The sequence below is a fragment of the Trachymyrmex septentrionalis genome, unplaced genomic scaffold (genome assembly GCF_001594115.1).
Source record: "Trachymyrmex septentrionalis isolate Tsep2-gDNA-1 unplaced genomic scaffold, Tsep1.0 scaffold9, whole genome shotgun sequence".
Lineage (NCBI taxonomy): Eukaryota > Metazoa > Arthropoda > Insecta > Hymenoptera > Formicidae > Trachymyrmex > Trachymyrmex septentrionalis.
This window is the reverse complement of record NW_017306091.1, coordinates 1,495,681-1,516,641: the sequence shown is the minus strand read 5'-3', so window position 1 is coordinate 1,516,641 and position 20,961 is coordinate 1,495,681. Positions and strand designations below refer to the sequence as shown.

The window sequence follows — 20,961 nt, the reverse complement described above, 5'->3', positions numbered from 1 at the left end:
CACGGAAGAGAGAAAGTTAGTATGAAAACTATTTAATAGTCAAGTATTCTTGGCAGAAGTGTTGAATTGGAGATCGGAATATCACTAAAAGTTTCTCCATTTTCTTCTCAGACATAACGTAGTTAAACCTATGATTCAACGGTCGTATCCGTCTGTATTGCATTTCAACTAGTTTAATCCTTTTGGTAACATCGTTGGAATGCGATGTGGTTGTGAATGGCCGTGGTGTCAATCCACTAATGTGTCGATAACAGAATGTAATAGATCCTAAATGTCACGCTCTTATCCAAGCGTAATTATTGCAGAAGTAAATTACATTACTAGTTGTTACAGAGCATACTATGTAAACAAGTTATAATGGAGGGGATGGGCGGAATAAAAAGGCCTAATTACAAAATCTTGATATTAATAAAAATTAAAATAACTTACTACTCTTTTTTATTATACATAAATAGGTACAATATCAAATGAATTTATGTAATGCCTTTAAAAAGTTACATGTTATACAATACTTCTCTATTATTAAATATTATTGAATATTACATGAAAAATAATTGCCGGAAAAAAGGCCTAAGTAGAACCGTGCCTCTATTCCGTCTATCCCTTTAATTACAATTGTACAAGCCGTCTAAAAGAAAATGGGAATTTATTATTACAAGGACGATACATTAAAATAAACATTTTTTAACTAGTGTCAAGCTACATCTTTCATTCGATGACATGAAGAAAAAAGAAACGGTTGCAGGATTCAGGGTACTACAAAATTTGTCTCTGAGAGAGAATAAAAAATCAAAACCAAAACTTAAAAAAAAATTTAAGAATGCGATCATGTAAATCGACGAAGAGGAAGTAAAAGAGTGATAAAAGTAATGAAAATGTTTTTTTTTCCTTTTTACGAGGTGACTGAAAGCTCAGAACTGAACGTAGTGTCCTTCATCGACTTCGTATCACAATGCATTTCCGTACTTTGCACGATTAAGTTTTTCAGACACGACTTACCGCGTTTTACGATGGAGTTTACGGCTTTTCAAGCCGCATGAGTTGGTTTACGGTAATTCGGGCGTCGTACGGAGTTGCTCGGATCGAGGCGAATAAGAAGTCGTACGAATTGCGTCGACTTTTCTGCTCCCGCGCTTCGTGAGGGCCGCGCCGCGTTCACAATGGTTTGCAAGAGCGAAACCTTTGGAGGCAAACAAGTGTGCAAGTCGCGGGGGTGTGGTGGTCGGCAGCTTTGCGAGGTGCCCGTAGTTCGGCTGGTGCGCCAGCGGCCAGGTGGGGGTTGAATTGTGCGCGCGGGGGTGAGTGGGGGCTAGAGTGAGCTCGTGAAAATCCATGGTGGGGGTTTCGCAAGCCGCGAAGCAGCAGTGCGTCGCGACTCTAGCTGCCACGCGGTTGTCTATCAAATCTATTATCACTATCGGGGTATCCTTCTTATATTCTCCTTACAACAATCAGTGACCGGTCGTAATTCATCAATTTGGCACATTTTCATCCCTTTCTGCTCTTTTTCTCTCATCCTCTCTCTTTCTCTCTTTTCTCTCCCTCCCTCTCTCTTTCTTTCTTTCCCTCTCTTTCTTATTCTCTTTCTTTCTGTTATTCGCCATCTCTTCTCTCTCTCTCTCTCTCTCTCTCTCTCTCTCTCTCTCTCTTTCTCTCTCTCTTGATAAGCCACCCTATCTTCTACCTCCGAACGTTACCACCATTTGATCCTCGTCATCGTCGCGTTATCAAAGTCACGACTCGTTCGGTGGTATTCTCCTTTGGTCCCCGGTAGCGCGCGTTCATCGCGAGGACTATTTTCGTGACTATCGGTCTTCGTCAACTATCATGATCAGCGAGACGTCGTGCTTCGCTTGAGTGTATCCCGAGGTGTTGCCCGTGAAAACGTGCACCCGCGCCAAGTGAACGCTGGTGCCCCTCTATCGGCAAGTCGCGGCCGGTGCGCGTTTCCCTCGCGCGGCTCACCGTACCCCATTTCAGTGAGTATCCCGAATGAATTCTCTGTCCCACTTGCGCTGCCAGTCGCGCGGGATGCGCGAGTATCCGATACTTTTCCCCGGGTACTTGATCTTCGATCCGAATCCGCTCCCGCCGACCAAATCTGACTTGGACGAGGGTAATTGCGACGGTTCAAGACTTAAAATTACGATAAACCTGACGGTTTTTTATATTTTTTTTCCCAAAAAAAAATGTATCTTCGTTCTCTTGTACAATTGGAGAAACCGAAACTGTCGATATGTTCGACTGGTCCCAGTGTAGCTTACAGTTGTTTGAACGTATCGAATGGTTGAAAAGTCATTTAAAAACGGCTGCAGTAAATTTGTTTTACGAGTACCCCTAGTATATTGGTACTTCAGGCTCGTTCGACATATTCGATATCGAAAGTGTCAAGGCTGTAGATTTTCGCGCACAGCGACGATAGATCTGAAATCTGATCCTTAACTATCGTTGTAATAAATATGCGTTATGTATAATGAGACAAAATTTTTTGATACACTTTTTCCATACTACGCCTTAGATATCATGAGTGTTCGAATGGCTTAACTATTGTATTTGGGTTTATGAAAAAAATGAGATGACGCGTTAGTGCGGTATAATCATAAAATTTATCGCGCTCGTCGGGCAGAATTAATTTGCTGCCACCGGAAAAATTTATTATTTGCACGAGAACGTTATATTATTTGTGAAACATTCGACGGTGGAACTTTATTGCATTCAGAAACTTCATTACAAGATGCATTCTTGATTAATAGACTTGAACACGTAGGTACAACTGGTCGTCTACCAAAGCAATTTATTGATAACAGCTGTTCCTACATATATATATGTACATTTCTTGTTGAGTGATCGATATATCTTGATCAAATATTTCCAGGAAAAGAAACTGTACCAGTTTTCGAAAAATTTACGTATGAAATGAATAAACAAGAGCTGGTAGCTAATAGTGGAAATAATATAGCAAGAATATAAAGTCCCTTTCCAATATCTTTTGGATAATTCGATTCTTAACGAGAAATATTGGGCTATCTATTTAATGAATTAATTGTTCAGCCGTGCTTCAGCAGAAAACGTGATTTCATGAGGCGCGATTTGTGGTAATTAGCTTTAGAGAATATCTTGATTTTGAGAAATTTCTGCAGCCTGTAATAAATGTATTATGTAAAAGAAAAGTTACTTCATCTAAGACAACCATTTATCGGAAAAGTGGACTAACCGACGTCTCCGGAGGTGGGGGATCTTTCGATAGTATCGGTTCATTCTTATGGTGACATACATATTCTCACCTTAATGGAGCGTGCTACAACGATAAGAACGGCTATTTCACTTTACATCCGGTGGCGAGCCGCGAACCAGTTTTTTGTGAGCGCCACTGATTACGTCGAACCGCCTTCATTCGAGAACAACAAATCGATATTTTACGCCCATAGTGTGCCCCTTTTATAGCGTATTTATTTTAGAAAAAAAGACTCCTCCACGCCCAGTTGGTAGTCTCGATACGCGTAGATTGTGAGCTGGAATGAACAAGGTCGAGGATCCAAGTTCTCATAATATATTCATGGAATTAAGGCTTATCTACGATACATCGCGCTATCTCCCTGATATTTTTATCGGTTCTTCCAGTCTCGCCCCCCCCACCCCCCGCCCGCTAAAACAAAGTTATCACTGTTAGGTCTCTGTGATTCGAGAAGATTTGAATAACTAAACAGAAATATTGTCTAGTAGTGCTTAAACGGAGTATTTTGTAGTCATCACAGATACTATTCCTTTTCCGAAATTTGATATCAAGTTTTTCTCTTACAATGAAAATGTCGAGAAAGAGAAATTATTATCTCTTCAATTTCAACATTTGATAATTCGTCGAGTAATTAAATCGCTAATTGAAGTTCTGTTAAAAATAATTTCTATTGAGATATATAAAATATTAACATTTCATTATTTAACAGTTTTTCAGTAATTTTGAAAATGAGTATTTGAAGATCTCAGTTGAATTTTTATATTTTACATACATTTTTATTTTTTTACATACATTTACTTGCTAAATGAAAACCTACTAATTTATTAAACAAAAATCGATTTTAAATGTCAAAGAAATCATTGCATTTGTATTCCAATAAATTTATTATCACTTATACTTAAGATATGAACGGGAAGGAAGTGACGTAATGTTTGATACACAAATGCTGATTATGAGAGCAAAATGCCATTTCCTTAGTTATTAATTTATGTCCTATTATTTTTTCCAAGTACTTTTATCTGTCCTGCTTTCGGCGAACTATAATTTGTGAAAAAATTTCGAATAGAATTTTATTTATAATTTTATATGCTGTGAAAAATATTTTAAGTGAAAAATGTGAAGAATCGAAATACACATCAAAATATATTAAAAAATACACACACATCAAAATGCAATTAAATAAAAAATTATGAATATAAGAATTCTATATTAAAATTCTGATGTAAATTGTAAATCGTCTAAAGTGGATTCTAAAATTAGACACTGCAAAAAGAGAGATTAGTTATTAAACCAAAAAAAGATGAGCAATGTAACACATAGCTGTTTTTAAATAAAATTCTGAATTTTAAATTGAATTTACTTAAAATTTGTGGGTTGGCTATTTCAGTTTTGTATTTAATTAATCAACGTAGTTATTACACTGACATACACTCAGAAGTAAATCGTAGATAATCACGTTTCAATTAACGTAACTCCTATGAGAGGTTGACAATGAGAGAGCCCGTTCGCTTCGTTTTGCGTGGTACGAATGCCTATTTAGTCGAGTGTGCAATTTCGAATGAATATTGTATAGCTGTAAAGCTTACATTATTGGTCAAAATTAATGGTTTGTGAAGTCTTATTAGTCGCCTTGTTCGTGAGTTTGAAATTTTCGTTTGTTATACGAAATGAGACCTCAGAGTCGGTCGGAAGTGCGTTGGTGCTAGGTAAATAATGTTGGCAAACTAGGAGTTTACGAATCCGAAGATCAAAACCACGAAGGGCATTGTTACAATGAGCTATTTGCATTTCTCCGACTTCCATCATTTACGAGTTGTATTACCCTCGCAATTGGGGTGAACGTGTTCAGCAAACATCGTACAGCGACACGGAAGGGTTGCCGTTGACGTATGATGCATAAATACGCAAATCTAAGCCGCCATAGCAAATGAAATTGTTGTGCTGTCGCTCAGGAGAAAATCCGAATAATTGCCATCTTGATATATATTCGGACTAACGTTGCGGAATACTAACGGGAAATTAAGTAGGTAGAGTAAGCAAAGTAATTTGCGCGATTTGAGTGAAAAAGTGCAGAATGATACAGCGTATCTGTGATAAGGGAGGGTGGAGATTAATTATGAACGTAATTACTCCTCTCACCTCAAGTTCTCTCTCTCTCTCTCTCTCTCTCTTTCTCTCTCTCTCTCTCTCTCTCTCTCTCTCGCGCGCGCGCGCGTTATATCAGAACTGATCGCTAAAATATAATCGGCTTTAAATATCTTTCCGTGCTAGGTCGCGTTAACTGTGCAACGCAGGAATATTTTGATCTTTAAGTTAGATTCTCTTATCACAGAGTTTCAAGTTAGGTTCTATTAAATGCACTCAGCGATTACTTATATCGACACGAACGACGTTTTCAACTCGATTTCGAGCGCCGAGCCGCGCCGTCATGCAAATTAAATCGCTCAACCGCAGCCCGCGGAGATGCGTTCTTATTACATTCGCCGGAAATACTGCAAGCCGGCAAATAAATTCGCCGGAATCTCAATTTTGCTGCTTGACTGATTAAACGGATATTATTTTCAGTTTAGGCGAACGTGTCCGGTCTATTTTTGCCGTCTAAACGTTTCTCACTTGCACCTCTTGATGTGCTTCATTGCTATCTGGCCGAATATGCCAGACTATATATATGGATATGGGACTATCCTTTGCGTGATTTTAAGGTTGGAATACGAAAATCGTATCTACAGTCAATATTTATATAAGTCAGATATTTCTCGACTGTTCTCCTCGGCGGAGAATCTTCATTAGACATCGTTACAGTTACCCTCTTAAGCATATTTGGCAAGGCGCTTGATTAATAAAATGAACTCTTTTTCAAATTCTGTCCGCCGTTGATAGGAACAAGCGTATGGTGCATTTTTGAAACTTATTTCTCAAAGCTGGTCCTATAATAAAATAAAATGACGAGATGAAATTAATGAAATTGTAATGAAGAAATAAGATAATGATAAAGGAATTAATAAAATTATTGTATATAATAGAAGGAAAGAGGCATTGTTAGAGACGTATTTCTGATCAAGTATTTTGTGGAGGTACTTTTTGTTTAAGAATATATATATATATATATATATAAATACATATACATATATATATAAATATGAGTATTTGATATGGGAATTGCGGGTATAAGGTGCAATACTGTGTCTCGCTATGCTTACACGCGTTCGGCATAAATTTTACAAACACGTGAAGTAGTAAATGACACGACGGCGCTGCGTGACTGCCAATGGAGGTCACTTTATACATTCACTATAAGACTCGTGCAACAAATAGAGAGTCGCTGTATCTTAAAAAGGACTGTTTTGAGAATATTCACCGGGTGTTCTGCACGCGCGGTTCGTATTGCACGTAACACAGTGCACAGTGTTTCATATTCGCCATACGGGAAACAATATCTTCTATTTTATTTAACATGGCATTTTATTCTTATGTTCAAGTGACAATATCGAGACAAAGAAAATCGTGACATCTTGGCGCAGAACTCGTATATTTCTTTCTAAATTTTTTGGAATAAAATCTCTTTCAAAACGAGTGAAAATTCACTCCAATTCACTTCAGTCGATAATGCTGCCACTCCGAATAGTGACATTTCAATTTTTATAAAGGTGAATGCTCAACTCTAATCATTGTTTCATTTGTTTAAAATGAAACATCAATTTTTGCCCGTATATTCAAAGTGAAGTCTTATTTTTATAAGGCTTTTTTAAATTTATTTTCAGATGCTTTACGAATTAATTTATTAGCTACTGAGCATTCAAAGATAAATTTAAAGAAGCCTTAAATATAAGATCTGACTGTGAATATTGGCATAAATGACTTTAGTATAAGATCTTAATTCTGTAATTCCTAACGACACTCTGGCATTATTACATTGTTGTTGCGCAGCTTTTTACCATATATAATATCGAAGTATTGGAGTCTTAAACTAAAAAAAATATTTAATTTCAGTATCAGGGTTGCCACAGACCTGGAAAACCGGGAAAAATCTGAGAAATTGAAATTGATCACGGGAAACCGGAAAAAATTGGGGGAAAAATGTAAAAAAGTCTAGAATTTCGAAATTTGCTCATAATTTCCTTAAACTACTCTTACTTCCAAATAATTGGTATAATTTTTTAAATATTATATCTGACGTTTATAGTTTAAAACTTGCGCACTTTAAATGATTTTAACAAAACAATAATTCAAATTTATATTTTATTCAGTATTTTTATTTGTCGTAACCCTCTTTTTCATCGTAACTGCATTCTTTTTTTCAAAACTAATTAATTTTTTATTGGCTTGAATTTGCACCCAAAATTTTACTATGCTACTAAACTTTTTTTGCGTTTTTAATAATATAGCTTTCCTACAATCCTTGAGTCTAAATGTTTAAATTTACATATTTTATATTAGTCATGTGGAAAATTTTCCATTTTTATCTGGAAAACTTGGAAAAGTCAGGGAATTTTAAAATTCATTTTCTGTGGCAACTCTGAGTATGCATAGATTCTTATAATGTTTATTTAAAAAAAAACTGTCAACATTTCTATATCCAGCTATAATATATCGACAAATTTTAAAATTGAAGAGTTATGATATCGACTCAACAAAACACAATGTCGGTACGACGATGAGACGACGATTAGTGTGATTTGCTTACTGAATTTTTTCTTGTTTGACGCATGGATTGTTTCCAATTTTATGTTGACATATAGATTCACTTTAATTACGAGTGATAGTAGTCACTGTGTTCACAGACACAGAATGGAAAAATTTACTTTATACGAATGAAAAGTTATTCCATTTTGAGCGATTGAGTAATCACTTTATTTTTCAAGTGAATTTTACTTAAAAAAATTTAGAGAATATGAAGTTGATCAATTTGCGGAGTTTATTTTTTATTCGTCGAGTTTATTCAAGTATCAATACTTAGTGATTGAATATAATTCTCATGAGTTGAACTTTAGGAAGACAATTGAACGATAAGACGAAACTTTTCACTTATTGCTCTAACTTTAAAGAATTTTTACAGCTTCAATCAAATTTCCAATTTTAGATTAATCGAAGATGTAAAATTGAATATTGAATATTGAAAAAGTACGGTAAAGAATAGACTGTGCTCGAGTCGTTTAAAATGTTATATGATGAATTTTCTTATAGCTTCTTTGTCAATATAAAAAAAAGGAGATCGACTTAGCGCAAACTTGTGCATTGTAAAGTTGACCAAGAAGTTTAACCCGGTTTGTTTTCCGTTCATCGAGTCTATCCAGGTGTCGACAATACTGTATAACGATTGAACATGTTTCTCACGAGCTAAGCTTTAGAGAAGCAGTTAAACGATAAGACTAAACTTCTCACTTATAGTGAATTCGGTTGAATGCACTAGTGCGCATTCAATGCACTCAATGCACATTAAAGTCATTGTACACAAACGTGACGTAAAGGTATGTGTTTAATATAAATTTAAAAAATGGGTTGAACCCATTAAATACACTATTGTTGTGATAAAATATGTATTTTATAACTCGAAATATTTATATTTGATTTGAATTAGAAATCAGTGTATGGTTTTAATACGCATCAATCGAATTCTCTGTTAGCTTTAAAGAATAATTAGTTTTAATTAGATTTTGCTTTTAGGATTATTCGTGATGGTATAAGATTGAAGATTGAAATGTTCCGGTAAACAATGAACTCTCCTTCTATTTGAATCATTAAAATTTAATACGATATGCCTACATAAGTCTCTATTCACGAAAAGTTTTTTGCTTATCTAATCTTTCACCCTTACGTCTAAATCCTAACATTGAAAAAAAATTGATCGTGGTAACTGGTGCAAAACTTGTGCATTATAAAGTTGACCAATTAAGAGTTTACTTATAGAATCTATCTAAGCGCCGACTTAGAGATTGAATATGTTTCTCAGTTTAAGCTTTGGAAAGGCAGCTAAACGGGATGAAACTAAACTTCTCACTTAGCTTCGAAGTATCTCTTATACTTCAATCAAATTTCCATTTTAGATCCAGTTGTGAAGGCGTAAGTTTGAAGATTGAAATATTACAATACAATGAAACGATGGACTTTCTCTCTTTACACGTTAAAATTTCATGCGACGAGTCTCTATACACATGTGGCTCTTCTGCGTAGCTAATAATATACTGAACACGTTGGTACATATATTTCGCGACATCGATTCCGAGATCCATTATTATACTGTGTAACGATATAGTGCGAAGTCTTACTTTGTCATCCATCAGCGATGACATTCGCACGTTAGCTTCCGACATACGCCAACGTGTGTACGTATACGTGTTGGCGCGTAACATATATTTTAGCTTCCACATACGGCATTAGGATGTTATCGACAGTGCGGAGTTGTCACGGGGAACGGCCGGAACAATTGAGCTACTTCGCTTAATTGCCGGCCGATCCGTCCGTCCGCAAATGGAATGAAATGGAATATGGAGCATATATCGTGTCACAATCGATATGCGGTTTTACATACGCCACCCGCGCGCTCTTTAGCGCAACACGCCGCGCGAGTATATACGCGCGAGCGGAGCGCGAAGACGAAGTTGGGCGTGTGAACTCAGCCGAATTGAACTATACCGAACTCACGGTGGGATTGCGCGGATGAGCAAGTTTAAATGATCTCTCATGAGAATCGCGCACTCTTGGTGAATCTCTCAGTCTGTAGCTAACCGGCTGTGGCCGGCGAAGGTGAACATCGTTCTCTAGGGTACGCGGAATGATAACGGTGACGCTCCTCCGAGATCGACGCCAAGATCTTCCCGTTTCGTCCTCGCGTGTCCTCGCGTCTCTCTCTCTATCCGTTATTGATTGTGGATGCAGGTATTAATTATGCGAGCGCGTCGCAGTAAGACGTCGGCTTTTGTCGTCACTACGGCGGTATACATTTAGTTTTTTCCCGAGAGACTCGTGATCAGCGCTCATGATCTGAAATTGAGTGTAAAATTGTAAAAATAATACTAGCACTTTTTTTTTAGTCTATAGCCTCTTCTATTCTGTATAAATAACGTTTTATAACAGTAACAGTTATAAAACAGAATTTACGTCGCTGACATTTCGATTTAAAAATTAAAAAAATTTTTAATAAATGGAAATTTACTATTTTCTAAATGTATTTTTGCAGTTTCGATTTTGATTTTTTATTTTTCTTCTTATTTTTCTATAGCACAAAAAAATATATTTCTATTGAAGTTAAAACTTTTATTCTATTCCGATGTGTGTGTGAAGTTTGGGCTGCAATGTAAATCAAAGGCATTAAGCCTTTAAAGAGACATTAGCTTTTAAAAAGTTTATTTAAAATTAGATTTAAAACACTAGAGGTTTAAAACGTTAAACTTTTAACCGTCTTGATTGCATTAGCATTAGAATGCTCGACGGGGAGCTTCGTTAAAGGGAAACTCTTGATAAATCACTGTCTTCTTTACAGGTGATTTCCACTTCCCGGAGGATGTAAATGCGCGTAATCTCGTCGGACGGGCTCCATCCCACCCGCCCTTTTCGAGCTTCAATGAGGATCTAGGATAGGATAGGCTTGCATCCTCGAATTATTGGTAAGTCGTGCCAACACGCTGTTCAACATCCGCTCGATATCGTCTTTTAATCGCGTTTATCTCTATTTGTAAACGCGATTTCCGATTTCCACTGCTTCTCGATCGGAGGCAGCGAATTCCACAATTCAAGGAATCATAAATCATGAGCTGCGTATAACGTCTTTGCGAGATTTATGAGATCTCGCGCGTCAGTTTAACACAAGAGAGAGAGAGAGAGAGAGAGAGAGATGGCGATTCGTAAGAACAAACTCTGACGTAATAAAATATCTTCTCAATATGAAGATTAAAAAATATAAATATTGTTTCGCGTTTACGCGTAGGCATTTATTCGAGAATTAGACCAAGCTTAGCGCGCGAATCGCTGAATGCAATTTTTAGAGCGTGACATTTTCAATGGAAGCGATTTTCTACTTGAACGCGTGTACGCGGCCGGAAATGTCCTCGCCGTTAACATAAATTTTATCCTAAATACACAGAAAATGACTGTGCGTGATTCATTGTTCGTTAGTGCGGAAATAGAACTAAATTTTACTACTGGAAATCGATATTATCGATCGTGTACTTCCCCTTGGCTAATGTAGGCAGATATATGATAGACTATATATAGATTGCATATAGATTACATGAAGAAGGGTGACATTCTATTCTCTCTCTCTCTCTCTCTCTCTCTCTCTCTCTCTCTCATTTATTCTTTCTCTCTTTGTTTATATATTATAGAGAAACGGATTTATTTTGACAGATTTGTTTCGTAGATTAAATTAAATAATTTCCTAAAGGAGCATATTCTAAATGCGAACCGAATTTAAAGTTTTACGGCAACGATATTTTTTGTGTCTGAAGAACGCATATATCTTACGTTTAATCTTAAGCCTGTGTTTGTGTACTGCATAAAGATAGTCATCTGTTTTATTTTGTAGTTAGTTTCTCATTACATATTTTATATGTTACGTGAGAAAGTAAAAGATTTCAATCTAGCTTTATATTTCTTTAACATTTGATGCTAACTTAGAAAAATGTTCTAGTTGTACCAATAAGAAGGACAAACAAATTGAATTTTGATTATATGAATAGAATTCTGGTTATCTTTGTTAGAATGTTAAATAAATTTAACTAGAAGTCCGATTTATATTATATCTTTCGAATTGAATCTATTAAAATTAATATCAAGATTTCTTTCCAATGTAGTGTCTCTCTACTTTGCCGCAAAAATAATTCTAAGGTCTAATTGATCTAGCGAATATGACTTTACAATTAGAAACCACAGGCATTCCACTTTGATGCAGGTACCATCAATTTCAGGCATCTCCGATAATCCTTAATGAAGGAGAGAATGTCCCTCGGAATTAAGGACTAATATACCGATATATATGTTTGTCAAGCAGTTCGCAAATTCTTTGAATATTATAGTTCCTGACCTTTAGAAAATAATAGTTAATTAAGTATATATAAATAATGAATTTATAGTCAGAGTCTCTACTTTCATCTCTATTAATATATCTATACATCGTCCTGCAGAAATTATTTTTAAACGATAAACTGTCTCTTAAATTAAAAAATTATTTGGATAGGTATATTGGGCATAGTTTTGCACACGTATTATTTTTATTTCACGAAAGAATGATCAAATATATGTATCGTAACAGAATTGGTATACAAGACTGAATTTTTCTGAGATAATTCTATAAAGGCTCCCGTATTACATGTATATAGATATATGTAAAGTGACCGGACCCTATTGGCTTACCTAAATCGTGATTTTTTTTTCTAATTTCGTGCTTAGTCCAAAATTGAAAACTGATAGCTTCAAAAGAGAGGAAATATTTGAATATTAAAAAAATATAAGACATTTTCAAATTGGATAATATTTTTTTTAATATTCAAATATTTCCTCTTTTGAATCTATCAGTTTAGTCTTAAGATATGTTCAAACGTTATGACGAAAATATAAACTAAATACGTTTTTTTTTGTAATATAAAGTATAAATTATAAATATAGATCTACTAATAATATGAACTACGAAAATTAGTAACCACTTGGTAATTATAGAAAGCAATTACTTACGTACGAAATATTACATTACAACCACAATGTTCAGTATTTTGTTTTACTAATAATAACATAATGAACAAATAAACTGATGGGAATCAGACGGATAACCTGCATTAATTACTAATGTTATCTGTTAAATTCACCCACAAATGTAATTACCCACAAATAGCGTAGGTCATATTGCGTATTAGACCATATAGATCAAAGTTCGGTTACTTTATATGTATAAACTACTTATTTTTACGGTTGCATTTTCTCTCTCTCTTTCTCTCTCTCTCTCTTTCTCTCTCTCTCTCTCTCTCTCTCTCTCTCTCTCTCTCTCTCTCTCTCTGCTTCAGTATCACGTTTGCGCTATCAGTCCTGAATCATAGGGAACATCCGTTCGTTGTTAAGGGCATAGGGGAAGCCACATATGCGCGAAAGTCTGAGTCGTAACTTTCAACAGCGATGAAATATCTCTTGCGAGATGGTCTACTGTGCATTCGCCGTCTCGCGCGAGATCGAACCACCGCATCCTCCACTGCGTCCCGTTGCAATTTGAACGCGCACGGCTGATCCTGCACTCCTTCCGACTACGTCGAAGTTTGAGCTGAAAAATCGCGTGATATTTTTATAACGGGAAATCACTGATTTCACGGTTGCTGCTACAAATTATCCGAGCAATTTCAGGAGGATATGTATTTTCGAAAGTGATTTGTTCATTGCGTAATTCGAAATCGATTTCAACAAAACTAGTTTGCTGAGCTTTCGGCAGAAGTCATTTTGCTAATGGAATAGTTAATAAATTAAATAGTATGTTAACTGAAACAATTTTTCTTTTATAGTTTCTTATGTATTTAATTTTTTGCTACATCATATTAGATAATTTTTGTTTCGTCGAATCATTAAATTTACAAGCAGGACTCGGTAAAATAATTGATACGATTTATTTAAAATAAAAAATAAGTATGTTCTGAAAACTTTCCGATAAAAAATTTGTCATGCGTGAATATGTATCAATATGTATAAATATATATAAACATATATAAATATTTATAAATATGTATAAATATTTATAAACATGCATAATTTTATATAAATATATTCATATAACATGTTTATACATCCTTCTTTCTTTTGTAAAATTACTTTTAAGTGTAATAGAAGTATTGGTAATAATAATAATGTGAAAATATTAAAAACAATTAAAAAGGTAATTTTCGCATTAGTTGTTTTAGAAAATATCAAGTTTGAAGAAATGTAAAATAATTATAAAATTATACATAATTGTGTATGAGCAATTTTTTTACATTTTTTTCAACTTACATTTTTTACTTGTTTTTTTTTTCTAAAATAAACAATGTGAAAATTATTCCTTTAAAAATTGTTTGTTTTTACATGAGTATTATTATTTCTAATTAAAAAGTAATTTCATAAAAGAAAGAGGGATATGTATGGACATATTTCATATATAATTATACATGTTTATGAATATTTATACGTGTTTATGTATATTTATATACATTTATACACATTTATGCATGAAAAATTTTTTAATATTTAAAATATTAAATAAGAAATAGATTAGAAGAACTTATTTAAAATATAAATCTTTAACTATTTTATTTTAAATACATTCGAGCTCTGCACATGAGAAATAGGTATATAAATATATATTCTATTGTTATTTTTTTATATAAATTACACTTTAGTTGTTCTTCTAAATTGAATTATTATTAATTTTTGTAGTTTGTGAATAGAAAGGCATAAATTTTGTATTGTTCGATTTTATATGGAATTTAAAATATTTAATATATTTCTTCTAACAAATTTCATGCTCCTTTTGTCTTATTTAAATAGTCGTTTATAAAGTTTTAGAGGAAGAAGTTTAAGAGAATAAATTGAGTATAATCTGCTTTAGTTCAATAGTTTTCACATTTTCGCGCGCAATTACTTCGGACCATTATATGTAGGCGACTGATCAAGTTAACTATTCGTTACCGGCCTTCTAATCCCAACGATAGCAGGCTGTATCTGAGTTCATAAGACATTGACGGTCCCCGGAAATCGATATCCTCTCTCGGTCGCGGCTAGTAGGTACCAAATACGCAAATACCGGAATGCATTGCATGTCAGGATTCGAAGTGAATTCCCTTCCTCAGACCGACACGCGCTAAGTTTATTTGCCTCGTTGAATTATTTATTACACTCCCATGTTCTGACGACACGTTAATGTCTCCCCCCTGCTTCTCTCAACCTCGTTTCCTCGCTTCGAACTTTATAATTTATCGCGGATGACCGCGATAACGAAGCATCGATAAAAGAGCCTTAATGGAGACAGTTCCGACATGGACGGATGTTTGAATTTGAAGAATCTTTGCTCGTTGTTGTTACATATAAACTAGGTATTCTGGTATTAACGCGATTCATCACCCGCTGGGAAAACTACGTCTTACCCCGAGGCTGCCTTTCAATAAGCAACAAGCTAGGGAGATTGAAATTACCCCTGTAGGATAATGCAATTTCTTAGCCCTTTCTACTCCGGGGTTTGTATTCGAATTAACGAGTTTTGACGAAAATCCTTCCGGTCTGTTCTATCTTGTATACGTCCGCGTTATCGCGAGACGGTAATTTGTTCCATTTGCGTCTCCATCGGAGACATGCGAAGTCACACCGACCCCGATAAAGCAATATTTTCTCGTCGCCGTAGTTTATAAACGGTCGATTGGATCGAAAGATAGCTGTCAAATTCAGCATTAAACTCCATTGACGCTGTCGATCTCACACATTTCTATATTTTTTTTTCTATATTTTTACGCAGAATAGACAAGCCAAATAAATTTTTATCTCGTTATTTTGTAATTATTCCATGTATATATACATTCCGATTAAAACGTATGCATGTTCAATAACGACGTTACATATTCGATCAACGATGTTATTGCTAATATTTGCCGCCCTCAATGCGGTTCAACTAATTTTCATAAATACATACAAAAGGGTAACTTAATTAGATAGAACTGGTTTTATGTCAAAGTACGTGCGCTTGTATATATTGCGTTCACCAACATTGTACAGAGAGCCAACTAGTTGGCTGGATGGTACAATGTAATCGAATGTCTATAAATGTTGTAATGGATGTGGAATATAACGAGGGACCTTGTGCCTCGAGGAAAGTGGGTAATATGAGTGTACTAGGGGTTAAGTCGCTACGGATGTGGGCCGTGTTTGAGTACAGTTTCCAGAGCAAGTCGTTACCCTGTCGTTACCTACCATTGTTAAATACGAAGAAAGAAAAGACCACTGATACGGAAGTGGGTCCTTTGTCGGTGATATAGTGCCGAATTAATTATAATTGGCTATAATAAAATTGTTGGAATTTCTGTGTCGTCACCCTTCCGTGTTCAACCCTTCATAGACCGATATATTGTTGGGGCGCAGAAATAAAAATAGAAAAACGGGATATCCGTTTCCAAGGGTGAATGTAAGTGTTTGTGTGTAATATATATAGATCTAAATATATATAGCAAGAGAGAGTGATAAGTATATTTATCGATAACCTACGAGAAATTAAATTTTACGAGACGCGTAAATTTTATTTTTATGATAGATTAAAAAAAATGGTAATTTTTTAAATAATTTTTCCAGTATTTTGAGATTCGTTAGGGTTACGTGTCCACTTGCGTACCTACGGTAAGAAAAATAAATAATTTCTTGCCTTAGAATGCTGCATTGGAATTTCTGGGGTAGGTCGGTATTCGTAGTTCGTTCTTCAGAGATATCTTAAATAATACCTTAGGATTCTACGTTTCTTTAATTAGCTTAATAACATTGTAAGACTGTACTTAAGACGGTCTTAAATATAAGAAATGTTTATGAATACCTGCCGTAAGAAAATAGACAGGCAACGACATTATTTACAACGCGACCGCGATACTCGTGACTACATTATTGAATAATTTTTTAAACGGGACAGGCGAGAGTTTGTGGAAGAGCTGATCAATATGTCGCGAAATTCAAGTATATGCCTTATGGACGAGAAATCTGGGACGAAAATACTGTCCTGTCATCCTACGAATACCTGCGAGTCTCGTGAGCTCAATCTCATGAATTGTGATAGATCGATATGGATTTTGTTTAGCTTAATAATTATATACATCGTTGGAAGTAATTTTTTATTGTGAAAGGAGAAAGAATTGGCACACGAAAGAGATTCCTGATTTCACGAATCCATCAATCAGATATAACATATTAGAGGAAACGGTCAAGGTTACGATTCGGTATTGGCAATTCCGAGCGAGTAGAACAGGTCAACTATGAATAAACGCTCGAATTTTGGCCCCATCGCGTTTTATTTTCGTCGGAGTTTCCTCCCCTTAAAGCTTTAACTCACGCGGAGCTGATGTTATATTATGCAGGGGCTCTGAGTTAATTTGGTATTACTAGTATTACAATAGCGCTTCTTCAAGCGGTCTGACTGAAATATTCAGCGAGAACGAAGACGCCAATTGGTTGGATTGGATGATAACCGTTTTCTTTCAGCGATGCTTGCGAAGTGCAACGTAGATGAAATTAAATGGTTCTCTTACTTATGCAGTATTAGTAACGCGATTCCTTTTTTTGGGAATTACTTTAAGAAAGTAATTCGAAAAGTGTTCTTGTTAATTTTGACGCGTACGACAATCCACGAATGAAAAAAAAAAGCATTTTTGTATTTCTTCGCGTTGTATCCTTTTTTATGTATGTGATTTTTAAAGGGAGATAAAAAATTTGTCATATATAATACATTATGCATGTACATATATTTTGCGTCCGTTGCGAAGGGCAATCTCTGAAAAAAATCTCGTTTAGGGTATTTTCGACCCAATGCGATCCTTCTCGGATATTCCAGTGAAATACGTGTGGACGGTACGTATATTTACATTCACGCAAATATGCATTGAGATAAAATGTCATGCAATAGAAATTCAAAACATCTTGATACGCTCTTCAAAAGCCACGAATTTGATGGGCCAAAATATATAGGTATTTCTGGATTTTCTCGATTGGCATCGCTGTAATCAGACATTAGGGAGTTTTTGCAATACCGTTTATCCAAATACGGTGAACGCTAAGGTCAAGTTATCTTCTTTTTAACAACTACTTAAGAAAAAGATAACGTGACTTTAATTCATCGTATTCGGATTCACGTTACTGCAAAAACTCTCTATTTTCTTGAATATCGAAATACGTAAATGTTTATAGATGGATACTGATTTTGAAATTAATCTGAAAAATAAATGTTTTAAACAAAGGTGTATCATCCGATCAATATTGGCTCGTTCTATTTGTTGACGCAAGAAATTCGATAGAAATACGTTCGAAACGAATAATACAACGTGCGATGTACAAATAAATTACTTAATGTATTTTCTCATATATTATCCATTTTGTAATGGAATTGAGCATCTAACCGTATCTGGCGAAATTTTCTGTGAAATAATTTTACTTAAATAAGAAGACTTTTCGATACGAGAAAACGTCTCTGTTGTGCGGAAAATACAATTCCGTTACTTCTACGTCTTTTGGTAACCGTGCATGTGTAATATATGTTTGTGCATTTTTCGTGTAGAGATTGCAGGTCGCGTGAAATAAGCGTTCTTGTGACGGCTTTACCTGAAATCTTGTTATAAAACGGCGTGTGCGGGTCACGGTGCGTTTCGCCTAGTTGCACCGTAAAATATGCTCTCCGGGGAAATAAAAGGGCATTTTAAGAATCGATTTCCACATCCACGTGACCGACATATTGCGCTGCTGTTGAACGAATATGATCTTCCATTTGTATTATGCGTGGAAGATTCATCGCGCGCGTGTACATAATGTGTCTATGAGAATGAGATTCTCTGCGTAATTATATATAAATAACATTACTGTCATTTGTCCAAATGGAGAGCGATGTGTCTCTTTTATGTCGTCGCGTTGGTGATATATTACTGAAGATAAATTGTGCCGAATATAGTTCACGGCCACGCTGCACAAATTTCTGGTAAAATCCGGTGCTGGTTCTGTGTCAAGTGTTGTACTATTGTTGAAATATTTTTGGCGTGACCCTTTTTGCATTAACTAAAGTGACCGTGATCCGTTCTGGATATAAAGTGACTTCCTTTAAAAAATATATTACCTTTATTTAACGAAAGTAATAATTTTATTATTTTAATTTTATTATTTTATGTGAAGTCGACGTTCGTTATAAATTGAATTTAAACCTGTCCCAAGCAAACGGTGTATAATGGAGTTTTTCATTCTAGAACGTAAAAGAAACATTATCTCAGATATGAAATTGTAACTTTTTACATTACTTTTTCGATTTCTAGAAAAATATCTTTGTAGAATAATAATATGTTAGTTGTTTGTAGCGATATAATTCTTCGAGTTAAAATGGATCGGATAGGACGTTACAGTTAGTTCGAAGTTAGATGAGATCGTAGAAGTATGAACATGGTATTAGGTTACTACTGATTGCCGAAAATAATGAGACGCGGTAGATAATGAATGTCGCTTTTAAACTTCTCTGGAAAGTGATTTTAGTCTGCGAGTTTGTGTTGCTTCAATTTGTTAAGTGCTCTTTTGGTATAATCGATTTTCAGAGATCAGGCCATGTATCTTGCCGGAGACAACTGAGATAATTCAACCTGTTCTTGTGCCCACAAAATTTTATATTCGGCTGAGCAAAGCTTGTATTTTCATTTTCTCGGGCTTTTGGTTTGTATCTGTCTGTCGCTTGGATAAGACCTCGGCGCTGGCTTTGGCTGCATTCACTGACATTTCCATTCGATGTTTATCGTACATCTTTTTCCACAGAGATCTCTCTATATTTATTTTACACTGGTTATCAAGACTCTACTGCGAGATTGTACAGTTGATATACTGATGATGTGTGGGATCTAATGTATATAAATAAACCTGGACCTATATATATATATACACACACACACACACACACACATTGATGTCTTTTATTATACTTATAAATTTAATACTTTATTTTATTACGCAACTGTAACGTAAAATGTGAGACTTAATAGTACGATCATGTTCTAAAAGTTCGAAGTAGACTTTTCATTAATGAAGGCCGTTAGTTGTTGCAGTTTTCAGAAGTTTAAAGTCGGACATCTCAGCAATTAAGACTCGTGCACCCTCAAGTTCCTTTAAACTAAAAAAAGCAAAAAAATGAATTATAAATTAACTAATAAATAAAGCTATTTTACTTAGTTAAATTCATAAGGAATTATGAATTTTTCCATATGGCACAATTAAAATTAAACTTTTTATTTAATTCTTTATTCGCGGAAAATATTAATTTTACAAAGAAAGTATTTTACTGATTTCTATACATGTTTTATGGAATATTTTAGAAATAAAAATAAAAAAGGTAAAACAAATCGATCATATGGAGGTGTATTATTTCTAGAGATTGAAATAGATTTTTTTTGAGACACAAATGTTATACATTGTTCTTTCTATAATAAATTTTTACAATGCTGTAGATTATAAAAGAGCTTGGTATAACATTGAAAAATTTAAAAGTTTTGGTAAATTAAATTTGAAGATTGCAATTAGATAAATAAAAGCTTAGATATTATTAATTTTAAGTTGTACTTTAAATGGCGGCTTTATGAAGTGAGAGATTTAAATACTAATATTTTTATTTTAGCAACAGTTATTAAAAATTTATGACTTATTCTAATTTTTGCGAGATGAATATTCACTGATAAAAAATGACAATTTTAGTGAAAAGGAATTGTTATTTAAAATCACACCGTTGAATATTGACTATGGATAGATTGTATGAGTACAAATCAACGATTATATAATATTATTACAATATTTATGAGAATATTCATAACAGGACGGGAGAATATTTCTCATTCCATATACTGATACTGGAGAGTTGACTTGGAGATGTAGTTACACGGAACAGTAAATGGCAATCCCATTTCTGTAATTTAAACGAGAAACTATGTATCTTGACATAGAATATCCTTTGTTCTATATCTTTCAAATAACTACGAACTTCCATTTTTTAAATTTTATTTAACCGTATATATGTTTAT

The 20,961-nt window shown here is 34.6% G+C and overlaps 1 protein-coding gene and 1 long non-coding RNA gene across 4 annotated transcripts in view; one reads left to right on the top strand and one right to left on the bottom strand.

The window, feature by feature from the left end:
• The first annotated feature begins 1,642 nt into the window (after positions 1-1,642).
• The window catches only part of LOC108756009 (synaptotagmin-7), a 169,112-nt gene continuing 149,793 nt past the window's right edge, over positions 1,643-20,961 (top strand). For all 3 annotated transcript variants that reach the window (XM_018499537.1, XM_018499538.1, XM_018499535.1), the window contains exons 1-2: positions 1,643-1,979; positions 10,716-10,839. The gene's annotated coding sequence lies outside the window, so the exon portion shown is untranslated. The remainder of the gene's footprint in view (positions 1,980-10,715; positions 10,840-20,961) is intronic.
• LOC108756010 lies at positions 4,798-18,030 on the bottom strand. Its single transcript, XR_001939801.1, has 3 exons — positions 17,935-18,030; positions 17,843-17,844; positions 4,798-4,808 (listed from the first exon to the last, which is right to left on the bottom strand). It is a non-coding gene; the product is annotated as an uncharacterized LOC108756010 (long non-coding RNA).